Below are 13,455 nucleotides of genomic sequence, written 5' to 3'. Positions count from 1 at the left end.
AGGGAGAGAGTGTTTGGGGGGAGAAGGGAATGTTCCGGACATGGACAGTAAAGTTAAGTGATGATAGTGATGTTGTAATAGCTTACCTTCAGCATGGCAGCTTCCCCTGAGATAAGCATACACAGCACAGGAATCTCTATACTGCCACTATCTGGAAGATAACAGGTACAGGGAAGGGGTGTGGGGAGAAATTTTTAGTCATGAGTCATTGATCCGATGTCATTGTGAATGTCCAGGTGTGCCGGGGTTCGTGGCTTTTACCGTTGGACCAGACAGGCCATGTGATGTGTAATTCCGGCCAGGGTGATACAACAATTGTCACTTTGAATCACCAGCATTGAGAATGACTGCCAGAGCAAGGAAAATGTATCGAGACTACCTAAATCATATAACTGGAACAGCCATCTCAGAAACAGGTGCAAAAAGTCCAATTACTAACAGATGGGTTAATTTAGATATTGTTTTTATGTTTGTGTAATCAACCAATCAATGTACATGCAAAAACACAGGTATTGAAAGAAAAAAATATCTGAAAATCAACCTGCAATAGAGCATGCTGGGAGACACTGTATGACAATAATAGGCATAGTTTTGAGAAAACATACATTTGTAGTTTTACTCAACAAGATTGTTCAAATTCGACTCACTTCGAATTTGTTGATTGAATGTACAATTGTAAGGCAAACAAATTAAATGTTATTGGTCAAATACACGTGTTTAGCAGATGTTATTGTGAGTGTAGTGAAACAGCTACAATAGGATTGTGAGTTTGCTCAACATTTCTACAGCATAGCTGAACCAACATACAGTGTTGCCTACCAAAGGCAAATATGAATGTAATTTTACTCAAACTTTTTCAAATTCAGCTCACTTTGAACAGAGTTTGTTGAGTCAACAAACTTTATTAGCTCAAATTCTTGTCCATTTGAAGTCCACTTAACTCACAGAATAACGCTGTTGGTTGTGTTGGCTTTTTTACAGGAAATCTCCTCTTCTCTTTTGTGACCGATCCATCGGGGAACATATTCAAATTGGGTTGATACAGAGAAGATTACCATGGTCTTCCTGCGCATGCACCAGAATCATGTGCTCTCCCCAATATTTATTGTTTCTGCAGTGATGATTCACCGTCTTCAGACAATGATTGTGTAACTTATTGTCCAAATGTTGAGCAAACACAATCCTATTGCAGCTGGCTGCCTTACAATTGTATGTTGAATCAACATATATATATATATATATATATATATATATATATATATATATATATATATATATATATATATATATATTTATTTTATTTTTATTTTTTATTTTTTTATTTATTTTTTACAGTGTAGCCATGATGTCAACAATAGAAACTCCCATTGGTTGCTCACCAGATGAGTTCAACTTTGGATGAACTGTCAAACATCGTTAGTCTTTCTAACTGAAATATATAAATAACCCAACGAATATAACCAACACAAAAGCGTTACACGAGCATCACTGAGTTTCATAGGCTTTATCATATGACAAAGGACGTTGGGTGTGAAATCTCTTACTGGAACGTACGAGAATTAAATCAAGTTTTATACTTGTAAATAGAATAGGGGCTTTAGATGGCAGATAATGACCACTCCATAGACAGCATAACTTTGGCTCACACTTGCATGCTGAAATCTGTGCACTAGAAACATGATTGTTTTTTTTTTTAAGTCACACTGTGATCTGAACTTAGTACACCTTCATTGGGCAGCTTGAACATGCTGCACTTCACCTGCATGCACATCTGTAATATATTTTATAAACTTTTAGGAGATGGGGGCTAGTCTTACCAGTATGTAGGTATTTATTTGATCTTTATTTAACTAGGCAAGTCAGTTAAGAACAAATTCTTATTTTCAATGATGTCATAGGAACAGTGGGTTAACAGCCTTGTTCAGGGGCAGAACTTGGGGATTTGATCTTGCAACCTTTCGGTTACAAGTCCATCGCTGTAACCACTAGGCTACCTGCCATGTGTGTGGTGTGTGTGGTGTGTACTGTGTACTGTGTCTCACCCCAGATGCCGGTGCGCTGGTGGGAGATGTAGTCTTCCATCATGGACCTGAAGGCCATTTCCCCTCCCCGCCGGCCTACACTCCCATCATCCACCAGCAGGAAGGCCTGGTAGTTATTATCCAGGCAGCACGAGTCACGAGATGCATTCTGGACATAATACCGCGCAGGGAAACTACCCTGAGAGAGGAGGAGGAGGGGGGAGAAGATAGAGACAAAGAGAGGGGAGTGGGGACAAGGGTAGAGAAGGGGATAAGCGAAGGTAAAGCGAGAGGGAAGGGGGAGAGAGATCAAGGAAGAGAAAATAAAGGAGGGAAGAGAGAAAAAGAGAGGTCATTGTGATTACCATCTGTTGTGTATTACAATGTCCTTGTTATTAATTACATTTCCTGTGGTTTTGCTTGGCTGAGTGAGAGGGTGAGAAGAAAAGACGGGAGAGATAAAAGAAAGTGAAGGACATTAATTTATTTGTATACAGTGTCAGTGTACAGTAGTGTGTTCCTGTGCCGCCTTATGTGTGTGTGTCTGTGCATGTTTAATTCAGTATACATTGAACATTGTGTTTGTGTGTGTGTCTATTCGTGTGTGTGTGTGTGTCTATTCGTGTGTGTGTGTGTGTGTGTGTGTGTGTGTGTGTGTGTGTGTGTGTGTGTGTGTGTGTGTGTGTGTGTGTGTGTGTGTGTGTGTGTGTGTGTGTGTGTGTGTGTGTGTGTGTGTGTGTGTGTGTGTGTGTGTGTGTGTGTGTGTGTGTGTGTGTGTGTGTGTCTCTGAGCGTGTACCTTTGTGTTAACTAGCTGCTCTCTGTTGTGCACCAGCCCCCAGGGGGCCACGCCCACAGCAATGACTTTCTTCTGGGAGAGACAGGAAGCCGCAGCAGCATGATCTCGCACTGCCTCCCCAACACAACGACCCACCCCCTCCCTCAGTCCCCCCGTCACTATCCACGCCCCTGGGAGTGAGAAAGAGAAGAGGGAGAAATGCAGGGAGAGAAGGGGGAGGGGAAGAGAGGGAAGTGAGAGAAATGTTCATGAAACAATAGGTGCATACATTACATGTTAAGTAGTATGTAATCACTGCAGGAATTGAACCCACAACCTTGGAATAGCAAGCACCACATGCTTACCAACTAAGCAACAAAGAATCATAGACAATAAACAATATATAGATAAGGAGCAGGAACCTGTTGGTTAAAATCAAATCCAATTTTATTATTCACATGCGCCGAATACAACAGGTCCTTACAGTGAAATGCTTACTTACGAGCCCCTAACCAACAATGCAGTTTTTTTTAAATACGGATAAGAATAAGAAATAAAAGTAACAAGCAATTAAATAAGAAGGGCACTGAAAATATGTGAGATGCATCCATCCTTTAAAAGTCAATTTGTCCATTTAACGGCAGTGAAAGACGACGTCAAATCAATGATTATGTATTGGAATCAGGCCTAGAAAGGGTTGTTTCAAATACTGCATTTGAATGCTCACTTATATGAAACTACTGTTCAGTATATCCTGTTCTTTCTCTGGATCAGCTGTCATCTGACCTACTGGTTTGCCTCTTACCATTGCTGTGTCTGCAAACTTTATTATGCTTCATGGCTGAACTTGCTTATTTCTCCGCCTTGATTTAATTAACCTGGCCCAGGTGGTCATGTGTCCTGTGAATATCTAACCAGTACAGCTAGAGGAAGAGGAAACGCAGAGCTTCAAAATGGTACAGTATATCATACACTGTAGTTGGAGGAAACATGGGAAACTTATGCTGATTTGAAAAGACAATAAACCTGTAAATCCACTTAGGAGACATGTCAGAGAAAAGTCCTTTGAAAGTCTCTTCTTTGTTTATGTCCCTTCAGCATTGTTCACACCTGCATTGTTCAAACCACACTTAGCCCCAACCATGCATGTGAGTCAGCATAGCATTGTCTTCCAGAAACTAGTCTCTCCAGTTCCTACTCCAGTCTCCAGCTAATTTATTACCCACATCTCCAAAAGTGGTCCAGGTGTAATCTGGCATGGCACAAGTGTGTGGGGGGGGGGGTACTCTTTTGTTCTCTATTGCTCCTCTTTTGTTCCTCAAGCATGGGGGAGGCCGATGACAGAGGGCACCATCAGGCCAACTCCTTGAATGGCTTACTCCAGTTTGTACTTTTGTCCAAAAAAACAAACAGATTTAGCTCAAAACATATATTTATTTTTAGCTTACTGTATTTATAAGTGGGATGTTGTTTTTAAAAGTAAAAACAATTGCTGGAGTGCATCTTTAAAAGAAATCAGAAATACTGTTAGAATGTTTTTCAATAGACTGCCATAGGCCAATATAAAAAAGTAAACATTGTCTGTTAATAACTTCTTCTTTTTTCTCACACGGTTGGTGTCACGACAAGTTTCAGATATAAAAATGGGTCACTGGGCCAAAAAAGTTGGGACCATCTGTACTATAGTATTTACTGTACTGTTTTTACAGACTACGACTGTATACTACAGTTTTTACTGTATAGCTTTGGCAGACTCTAACATACTATACTGTATCTATACTGTATGTACTGTGGTGTTTTTGGGGACATAACTGTAGTATTTACAAACATGTTTTTGTTGTATTATCTTTGACATAGTAGGGGGCTTTCTCCTTCAGGAAACCTACTGGACAAATACTACTCTGAACAAAAATAGAAACACAACATACAACAATGTTACAGCTCATATAAGGACAACAGTTGATTGAAATAAATTCTTTAGGCCTTAATCTATGGATTTCACATGACTGGGAATACAGATATGCATCTGTTGGTCACAGATCAGGTGTGGATCAGAAAACCAGTCAGTATCTGGTGTGACCACCATTTGCCTCATGCAGCACGACATCTCCTTCGTATAGAGTTGATCAGGTTGTTGATTGTGGCCTGTGGAATGTGGTCCTACTCCTCTTCAATGGCTGTGAGAAGTTGCTGGATATTGGAGGGAACACAAGGTCTTACACGTCAATCCAGAGCATCCCAAATGTGCTCAATGGGTGACATGTCTGGTGAGAATGCAGGCCATGGAAGAACTGGGACATTTTCAGCTTCCAGGAATTGGGTACAGATCCTTGCAACATGGTACTGTGCATTATCATGCTAAAACATGAGATGGTGGCGGCGGATGAATGACATGACAATGGGCCTGAGGATCTCCTCACAGTATCTCTGTGCATTACAGTTGACATTGATCAAATGCAATCATGTTCATTGTCCGTAGCTTATGCCTGCCCCTACCATAACCCCACAGCCACCACGGGGCACTCTGTTCACAATGTTGACATCAGCAAACCGCTCGCCCACACGTGCCATACATGCCATCTGCCATCTGCCCAGTACAGTTAAAACCGGAATTCATCCGTGAAGAGCACACTTCACCAGCATGCTAGTGGCCATCGAAGGTAGGCATTTGCCAACTGAAGTCAGTTACAATGCCAAACTTCAGTCAGGTCAAGACCTTGGTGAGGAAGACGAGCATGACGATGAGCTTCTCCGAGACGGTTTCTGACAGTTTATGCAGAAAGTTTTCAGTTGTGGAAACCCACAGTTTCATCAGCTGTCCGGGTGGCTGGTCTCAGACAATCCTGCAGAATCTGCCGTGTTTACACGTGGTCTGTAGTTGGGAGGCTGGTTGGATGTACTGCCATTTTTTTATGTGGGTTTGTAAGGAATTCTGTTTTTGGGCACATTACTTCTCAAAAACACACCACTAATGTTCATACAGTGAGCCTGTAGAAGGGTCTCTGGTCTCAATTACTCTGAGAGGCAGGCCTGTCATGACCAGATTTAGCCTCTCATGGGCCAGGCCCAGAGGGCTATGGTCTATGGGTAAGGTTGATACATTTCTCTTTTTCCCTGGGTCAGGAGATCCGTGCGTAATGGGAGTTTCCAGGGCTCGTTGCAAAGCATAAGAATGATCTCTGCTAGCCAGAGCTTGCCTGGCCATCGAGAGGCTACCGGGATAAGGGATACGCCTCCTTCCCTCACTCTGGCTGGAGTGGGGAGTAGGGCTGTTGTGGTGACTGTATTACCGCCACACCGGCGGTCACAAGTCACGACGGCAGTCAAATTCCACGTGACCGTTTTGTCACGGTAATTAGGCTTCTCCAAGCTTCGATGCCCCTCTGTCCCTCTAATCACTGACATCAATGCAAATGTAATCAAAAATATAATCAAACACTACATGAGAGCCCATGAGACCAAAACTGCCTCCATTAAAAAGAGAATCCCATCAGCTTTCTATAAGATAGGCCGACTATATTTATTTATCAACTTTCCTAATATTAAGCACATTGCTTATCTTTACAACAGGATTATAGCTTAACCTGGCTGGCAACCACATGAAAAGTGTCCTCCATTCGCTATTTAAGTGCAGAGATCACATGTATTTTTTCCCTTGCTTCAATACAGGTGCATAATAATGGACCATTCTGAATCAAATTGAATTTCACACATAGAAACACATCAAAAAAATAAACGTCCCTTTTTCAGGACCCTGTCTTTCAAAGATAATTCGTAAAAATCCAAATAACTTCACAGATCTTCTTTGTAAAGGGTTTAAACACTGTTTTCCCAACTTGTTCAATAAACCATAAACAATTAATGAACATGCACCTGTGGAACGGTCGTTAAGACACCAACAGCTTACAGACGGTAGGCAATTAAGGTCACAGTTATGAAAACTTAGGACACTAAAGAGGCCTTTCTACTGACTCTGAAAACACCAAATAAAGATGCCCAGGGTCCCAGCTCATCTTAGTGAATGTGCCTTAGGCATGGTGCAAGGAGGCATGAGGACTGCAGATGTGGCCAGGGCAATAAATTGCAATGTCCGTACTGTGAGACGCCTAAGACAGTGCTACAGGGAGACAGGACAGACAGCTGACCGTCCTCGCAGTGGAAGACCACGTGTAACAACACCTGCACAGGATCGGTACATTCGAACACCACACCTGGGGGACAGGTACAGGATGGCAACAACAACTGCCCGAGTTACAACAGGAACGCACAATCCCTCCATCAGTGCTCAGACTGTCCGCAATAGGCTGAGCGAGGCTGGAATGAGGGCTTGTAGGCCTGTTGTATTGCAGGTCCTCACCAGACATCACCAGCAACAAGGTCGCCTATGGGCACAATCCAACCGTTGCTGGATCAGACAGGACTGGCAAAAAGTGCTCTTCACTGACGAGTCGCAGTTTTGTCTCATCAGTAGTGATGGTCGGATTCACTTATATCTTATCGTTGAAGGAATGAGCATTACACCGAGGCCTGTACTCTGGAGCGGGATCAATTTGGAGGGTCCGTCATGGTCTGGAGCGGTGTGTCACAGCATCATCGGACTGAGCTTGGTGTCATTGCAGGCAATCTCAACGCTGTGCGTTACAGGGAAGACATCTTCCCTCATGTGGTATCCTTGCTGCAGGCTCATCCTGACACGACCCTCCAGCATGACAATGCCACCAGCCACACTGCTTGTTCTGTGCGTGATTTCCTGCAAGACAGGAATGTCAGTGTTCTGCCATGGCCAGTGAAGAGCCCGGATCTCAATCCCATTGAGTACATCTGGGACCTGTTGGATCGGAGGGTGAGGGCTAGGGCCATTCCCTCCAGAAATGTCCGGGAACTCGCAGGTGCCTTGGTGGAATGGTGGGGTAACATCTCACAGCAAGGACTGGCAAATCTGGTGCAGTCTATGAGGAGGAGATGCACTGCAGTACTTAATGCAGCTGGTGGCCACACCAGACACTGACTGTTACTTTTGATTTTAACCCCCCTTTGTTCAGGGACACATTATTCAATTTCTGTTAGTCACATGTCTGTGGAACTTGTTCAGTTTATGTCTCAGCTGTTGAATCTTGTTATGTTCATACATGTTAAGTTGCTGAAAATAAACACAGTTGACAGTGAGAGGACGTTTCTTTTTTGCTGAGTTTATTATTTAGTATATATAAAGACAAGATTAAATCAAGAATAATCTGATGGGTGACAATATTAGCCAATCACTTGTGAATTCTATATTATCACTTGTGAATGATGACCAGCGTAAGGCAAGAAACCTATATTTTTTAAATCAGAATCACACACCTCATGTAGCTTAGCCCACAGGCCTATAATGTTTTGACAACGTTTGTATCACAACTAAAGTGCCCAAATAACTCCTTAAAATGAAGCACATGAATCCACTTTCCAAGGGGTGTAGAGCCTAACTGGCATACCTAAGCACTGCGTGAGTTTCAAGTTTGTGGAAGATCATTTTCACCATAAAAATGCACCTTTATAATCAAAGCATTACATGCACAATTGCATTTGCAGTCACTTTTGACAATGGTGTTTTTCGCTAACAGAACATTTATGTTTATAGCCTACTGCTGCGTGCGCATTGCTGTGTTTATAATGTGAAGAAATAGCGGAATAGTTTAGCAACATTTTACGCTAAACGTTCTGATCTGTTGCGTCAGACTCATTGCATAAAAAAGTTTTTGTTGATGCTAATGGTTGTATTGACTTGGGATCTATCGCATCCCACAACTGTCCCAGACTATGTTTGGAATATTTATTTCTCACACAGTACCATGGGGGATAGTAGATTGACAGGCTCATGCGTTTCGCTGTTCATTAGGTCTACTCATCTCCTTGGCTGATGAAAATTAAATGTGGACAGTTCTTCCAATATCTTCAATATGCACCTCGGAATTGGATAAGGACACGCCCAGTTATGTCCCCGATGCGTCTGTATTCACTTGTAGCCTATGAGAAAGACCCAATTACATGATGGAGAGCCTCAGGGAGGAGGTCTGCAAAAGGCATAGATTTTTTTAGGGTGCATTATGGCCACACAAAGGGGCTGCCGCGGGGATATTAGGGGCATTATCAAGTGCTTCTCAAATTGTGAATGAGAGAATGACGAAGTGTGTAAAGCCTTCAAATCATCATTAGAGTCGCATCATGCAGCCTTGCAATGTATTAAAAATCTAAACATATAGACCAACATTTGTAGAACAACTAAAGTTACATTAACTCTAAATCAGTGGTTCCCAACCTTTTTCTGTTAATGTACCACAGTGCAATGGTTCCTTGGGACAGGCTTGTGCTAGCAATGACTAAGTGGAGCAGGCACAATGCGCTTACCCTATAAGGGGACATTGGCAGCACTGCTAGAGAGACTTGATACTCTCTCAATCAGTAGACGACAAGAGACATTTGACAGAAGTACCAAAGGTTTAGAAAAATTCTAGTACCATGTTCTATTATAAAAACAGTACAGAAGTTTCGGTATACCTTTCCAGAATGCCGTTGAAGGCAGGAGGTCTCATTGCAAACTGCAGTCTGTAGCCCTTGGTAACTGTGGATAGGATTCAAGGCTTGACTGCACATGCACGCCAGTTTTCTACTCTCTCGGCGAGTAGCCAACAGGGAGGCTGACTCTCGCTCACCAGTGGTGCATTGTATTTTTGCTCTGTTTCCTTGGCAAGATGCCTGGTTGTGACAGGTGTTTTATTGAAAGAGAGTGTAGTGACACTGGGAACTGGTGACAGTGCTTTGAAGCAAATTTGTCTTCCTGCCTCAGCTGAAAACAAACGAGTGGAGGGGACAGCTGTGGCACGGAGGGCACCCGGAGGTAGAGTGATCTCCCTTGGGTGGACCACAGAGTCTGTGCTCCACCCAAGAAGGAACAGTGCAGGGAACCGAATGCCTCGTTGACTGCCCCTCTCTTCCGCAGGGAGCGTACCCATAAGTCTGACACCCCTTCTCCCTGGCAGGAGAACCAGAGGGGTGGGACTTGGATGTGGCTGCAGGGGATGGCCGTTTGCCCCAGTGTCACATGCTGTGTCGCTGGGGGCTTCCCCATTCCCCACCTTGGTTGGTGGAGGGCTAGCCCGGATTGCCACAGTTTCCGGGTCTACAGGGCAGACAAAAGTTAATAAAGGCTTGACTTTCCTTCTTGCGGAGTTTGTACTTCTGCTGCATGGTGGCAACAGAAGGCTCAAACAGTACCTTAGGCACTACTAGAGTTTCAAGGAAGTCTTCTTTGTCCTTGTCGGATAGAACGGACCGGTTGAGAAACAAGGCTCTTTTTCCTACCACAGCAAGATTCATGATGCGGCCACAGCATTGGATGGCGCCTCTAGAGGCACGGAGGCTGAGCTCTGTGATGGCATTGGGGTTGAGGTGGCTGGCCAGTGAAAGCTCAAATACCCAGGTCCTCCAAGTCCTTGACCTCCATGTAGGAAAAATGCCTGGTTTGGACCCTGGAGGTAAGGGGATTGACCCAGGGTTCCGGCAAGTAGGCTGGGACAGCCGGGAGGAGCTGCGGTCACACTTTATTTGCATACTCCGGATTTTCTACAGATGGTCATACTATCAACAAACTGTTGATAAGCAACTGCTTGCTAAGGTTAGGTATAGAATACAGATTAGGGTAAGGGTTAAGTTTAAGGTTAGGATAAGGGCTAAAGTTAGGATTAGAGCTAGGATTAGTTGAAATGTTACTGATAGCCTGTAGAGCCTCTACAGACGGACTATCCAAATAAAGTGCTACCAGAGCTGCTGCCCGGGACAGCACGAGAGGGGAGACGCCTCCCATCGTAAAAGTCCCCCTCTGCGTCTCAGTCCCCCACGGGTTCGGGCCACTCAATGTTAAGTCTGGCCGCTGCCCATTTGCAGACATCGAGCAGTGAATATTTGTCGTCCACTATCAATGCCCGCTAAGGACGAAAGATGATCTGTCGTCTTGCGCCTCATCATCCATCTCCTCTCCTGCATAGAGGGGTCTTATCCCGATGGGGATCATCAAGAAGCATTTAAGGAAAATGTCCATTTTCAGTGTACAAATAATGACATTTATTCAAACAGGTGGCCAAAAATAACTATCTGAAAGCCACGGCCCCAATAAGCCACACCTCCAATCTTTTAATAGGCTGCCACCTCTACAATATAGATTTTAAAAGATTCTAATTGTACCCCTCCCATTACAAAAAGTTTCCAGTTTGAACCGTTACACAGGGGTTCCTCAATAAGCCTTTTTGAACTGGAAAGGTTCCCTCTGTGTGGCAAGTTTTTGAATCCCAAAAGGTTCTTCCAGGCTCCTTTACTTCTAAGAGTGTATGAATTAATTATATTTTAAACAAATAGATGAAACAGAGTGGACGTTGTCCTCAGCTGTGCTCTGACCAGCCTCAATCACAGCACACCATGGTATGTCTGTTTGTGTGTATGTGTGTGTGTGTGTCTGTCTCACCGGTGCTCTGTGCCGCCTTGACCAGCCCCTGTCTCAGCACCTCCCTGACCCAGGGCTTGACCTTCTCGCACCCCCCACTCCCCACAACAGAAACCACCAGGTTGGGGGAGGGCAACCCCCAGTGGGCTGTCATCAGACTGTACACGATCTGAGGTGGGGTGTCGCATGACAGTCGCAAGAACTGACCAATAGGAAGAGAAAAGGAGAAGAGGGTGGGGAAGGGTCAATGAGTATCGCCACACAAGGTTATGATGCTCAAGAGGCTACATAAAGTGCTGCTTGCTAGTTGCTTGTTTTGCCGATATGGTGTAGCTAATCGAAAGTGAAGAGATATCAGTATAGGTGAGAACATTCCGCCCACCATGGTTCCATAGAACGCCAGACAGACGTTCTGCAACATACAGCCCAACCAGACCTGATGTAGATGAGCAAAAGACTGAAATGAACTACATTCACACATTTGTAATTTAGTGTCAATGAATGGCTATGTGACCTATTCATTTCATAACATATAGCATCTTGAGATTAGCAGTAACTCAATCTCTCAGTAGGATCATGTGGTAACATAGCTGAGTCAATTGATAGTTATGAGTTGATGGGCACTAAGCCAACTACCTAATTCATGAATCAGCCAGTCACACACCATGTGTGTGTCCTAATGTTATGTATACCTTAGTAATACCCTGGGCTGATTGATTGAGTGCGGGACACGGATGAATAAACACACCGTCCTCCATGAGATCATCAACAAGTGTGTGTGTGTGTTAGTTTGCCTTTGCATGAGTGTGTGTGTGCTTGCATATGTGCAAGTGTATGCATGCACATGTGTGCATATGTTAGTATGTGCATGCTCTTACATGTGTGCATATGTTGGTATGTGCATGCTCTTACATGTGTGCATATGTTGGTATGTGCATGCTCTTACATGTGTGCATATGTTGGTATGTGCATGCTCTTACATGTGTGTGTTACTTACATGGCTGTGTCTCCTGCCAGCCCCTGACTCGCAGTATAAGGATGAGATTCTCTCGGGAGGTTCCATCAGATGCCTGGACTCTTTGATTGCTCTCGCCATCCGCATAGAACGACGGGTAGATCTTGTCATTTATTATCATGTCTTGTCCCGGTGAATTCCTCTCCGAAGGCGTCGGTGGGGTACTCTGAGGAGTGCTGGGAACTGTCCCACTGGCTGACGATGGCGGCTCCGAAATAGTCTCCCGTAGCATTGGAGCCGTGAGTTTCCCGCATGCCCCCACACTGACACAATGCCCCATTGCTGACAGGGAGAGAGACACACACACACAAACAACACACACACAACATTTGCTTTGCATAGACCAGACACATTTTGCATTGTAACTGTAACTATATTGTGTCAGATAAAGGGACAACTCAGTGACCCAGAGAAAGGCTGTACCTTAAAGAGTCCTCTAGGAATGTGGTGCATACTCGCTTCCTGATGATGTTGGGGATCCAGCTCTGGGAGAGGAAGAGTTGATTAAGAGTAACTATCTCGGCTACAGATGTTGAATTTTATGTGAAACTGGATGTATAGTAGCAATTAGTAAAAAGCCAAGTCATCATACACATTGTATGAAAGTGTGTGTGTGGACTACATGGACATGTTTTTGTGCAAGGGCTGCTAAGGATTAGCATAACACAAAAATCTCCATAAACATCTGTCGGTTTAAGCTGTGTCGCACCTCCGCATCTGTGGTGAAAAGTGACAGTGCTATTGCGGTGTCTGACCATGAGACTTCCTGAAAATCGGTCTGTAGCAACCCCTCTATGGAAAGATGAGACTCTCACAAACACAATGTGCTCTGTTCTACGACCCACATGTGTCTTGGGACTGAAGTCGGTACAGCCGATCTGCCAACTTCTGTCTGTAGCGTCTGAACGGTTTGGGCCACATATACATATATAGGGACTGTTTAGTGCCAAAAACATGGGGTTAAATACATGTTAAAAAAATGTTTCCGGATCTTTCTTATAAATGTATATCTGATCTTTCTTATAAATGTATATCTATCAGATAAGACAGACACTTCAGAATAAACTTCCTTTATATTTTTGGGGGAATATCTGTTGTTCCATGTAGTAAATCTGTTATTCAATGCATGGGCTAATATCAGTAAGGACAAAAATAGATATGTTTTT

General features: G+C 43.8%; 1 pseudogene; it reads right to left on the bottom strand.

The window, feature by feature from the left end:
• Positions 1-13,455, bottom strand: part of LOC124000191 — a 55,222-nt pseudogene that overhangs the window by 25,102 nt on the left and 16,665 nt on the right.

The sequence above is a fragment of the Oncorhynchus gorbuscha genome, linkage group LG16 (genome assembly GCF_021184085.1).
Source record: "Oncorhynchus gorbuscha isolate QuinsamMale2020 ecotype Even-year linkage group LG16, OgorEven_v1.0, whole genome shotgun sequence".
Lineage (NCBI taxonomy): Eukaryota > Metazoa > Chordata > Actinopteri > Salmoniformes > Salmonidae > Oncorhynchus > Oncorhynchus gorbuscha.
The sequence above is the reverse complement of the archived record's forward strand: the minus strand, read 5'-3'. Positions and strand labels throughout refer to the sequence as shown.